The 2500-nt window shown below is 34.2% G+C and overlaps 2 protein-coding genes across 5 annotated transcripts in view; one reads left to right on the forward strand and one right to left on the reverse strand.

The window, feature by feature from the left end:
- LOC125047033 (rho guanine nucleotide exchange factor 11-like) overlaps positions 1–2500 on the reverse strand; it is a gene marked incomplete in the record, with an annotated part of 113316 nt that overhangs the window by 110074 nt on the left and 742 nt on the right.
- LOC125047034 overlaps positions 1–2500 on the forward strand; it is a 40426-nt gene that overhangs the window by 7885 nt on the left and 30041 nt on the right. The window lies entirely within an intron of this gene.

Below are 2500 nucleotides of genomic sequence, written 5' to 3' on the forward strand. Positions count from 1 at the left end.
TTTCAATAACTATCAATGATTGCCTTTGCCTAGCTTTATCACCTGTGACAAGTAATTTTTACTTTGCTTGCTATGTACTTATAATTGGCATGGTTTGGTGTAATACATTTTTATCAAACAACTCTAAGCATACTATAAGCAAAATTACAACATAATGATCTTGTGTTTTTTCCACCTACTAATAAATAATTAAAAAAAAGCGTCTTGTAAGAAAAGTATTGGTAATTTCTCATTCATTACTCTTTATAGTTGTAACACTTTCTTGACAGAACTGCTACCATCTATTCTCAACTTGTAGTGATAATAGAGGACAGGTGTGGTCTGAGGGATGGCATGTTTGGATATTCTTTCACACATTTATTTCAACTTTTTGTAAGTAGTATCCTGACACTGATTTTGCATCCATAGTATCTATACTCTTTCAATTAATTTCATAAATGTCAAAATTACACCACACCATGCCAAATACTGGCAGCCAGAAATGCTATGAATGTCTCAAGGAAAAGAAGTAGGCCTATTTTAGGTGGTTTCTAGGGGAATATCAGATCAATTTCTTGGAATAATTCAAAACTCCCATTCAATTGTGATATGCACTAATGCCTGGCACTTTATGTTTAAAAACTATTAAGATTGAGATTGAGACTGCTTATTACAACTTCTCTCATAAAAGAAGATTAAGCAGATTCCTGCTTTATCTCTGTCAATCTTGATGACTGACTTTTATCTTTACTTCTGTATCTACTGCTCTTTAATTTCTTCTTCAAATAAATTAATGCAATGTTTTATCAATTTCATAAGACATTCATTATTCGGTTGGTTATACAAAACTATTTGATAATTATGCTATAGTAAGTTAAAAAGAGAAAATGTTGACTTATAATCATGTTACATTATCTTTTTCCTTAATAAGCCTTATATGAATTCTGAAAATAAGGTACAGAGGATATAGGTGAAAATGGATGATCTAAGCTAAACCATTCCCCAGGAATGCTTTGGGAGGATTTTCCCATTCATAAAGCATCAGAGGATATTAATGCTAAAGAAATATGCTCAAACAATGGAAATATAACCATGCAATTTAATTTGGCTGTCATGATGGCAATACTATGCAAAACAAATGCATATGTTAAAAATATGTTAATTAAATGTAAATGATAACTTATTTTGTTGCTTTTGGTAAGAGCAAGTTCTACAGTCACACAGTAAGATTCTTAGATAATAGAATTGCTTTCCTTTGCGATTAACCAATATTTCCAGGTATGTGGACTGTCCAAAAACACAAAGAAGGAGAAACAAATCACAACACTGCCTTATAAAGGAACTGAAATGACACTCAGTGCTATGGAAATCATCTTGCAGATCAGAAAGATAACATCACAACCAGATATCAAAGAGGGGAACTATAGTGACAACTCCGACACATGCAGCAAACCATTACTATATATACATATATATCTATATATATATAAATATATATACATACATATATATATATATATATCTATATATATATCTATATATATATATATATATATATATATATATATTCAGGTGTGTGTGTGTGGGGGGGGGGGGGGGGGGGGGTTTGACCACTCTGGCAATCTATCCTCATATAATGAAACAGTCCATACTTGATCCTAAAAGGAGGAAATTTGATAGTCTTTGTCAGAGGCATTGCCCAATGCAGTTTTGATCCAGATAATTATTCAATGCTATTCAATTCATTAAGCATATAATTATTTCTAGCACAATTATCTATATACTCCACTATAACTTAATTTGATCCTAGATACTTCTACTTAACCTCTACCTGTTTATCATAAAATCCGAAACAACTTTAACTGCACATTCTCTAAATGATGAAGACATTTTTAATCTGCGTCATCACGTGTCCAAAGTGTTCATGGAAATTTAAGCATTAGATTACTCAGACTTATAAATATTGTAAGTGTGAAATATTACAATGAACATTTTAACTTCACAAACACTCAGAGAATACATAGTTTCCTAGGACTATATAGGAATGGTGTAAAATTTCTAAAGTCAACCTTCAGACCCCATCTGATACAGAATCAACATTCATTTACAGAGATTCTAAAGCTTGTCAACTTAATTTTCAATCAATCTTTTATATTACTTCAAAACAAGCTAGTGTAGGACCACTCTGCAACACAACAAGAGTTGAGGGCTTCCATCTCTGCCCACCGAGCAGGGCCAAGAGTCAAGGATCCGACGACCCTGGCTTCCTGGTGACCTGACTGAAGTACTTTTTGTCTGACATTTGAGGCCCAAATAACTTTTCTAAAGGGCAAAACACCTCTCTGCATAACTAATGCGTGCCTCTGAGTTAACTAGCAACCAAGCACACTGCTCCCCAGCCCCCCTCCCCCCAGACTCCCTGACAGAGGACCTGTATCCTGAAACAAGGTTGAGATCCTCCTGAGGAGTGACTCAAGCACTTGACTCAGGCAGCCAGGAATTCCTCCAAATGGCTGCCCTC

The sequence above is a fragment of the Penaeus chinensis genome, chromosome 40 (genome assembly GCF_019202785.1).
Source record: "Penaeus chinensis breed Huanghai No. 1 chromosome 40, ASM1920278v2, whole genome shotgun sequence".
Classification (NCBI taxonomy): Eukaryota; Metazoa; Arthropoda; class Malacostraca; order Decapoda; family Penaeidae; genus Penaeus; species Penaeus chinensis.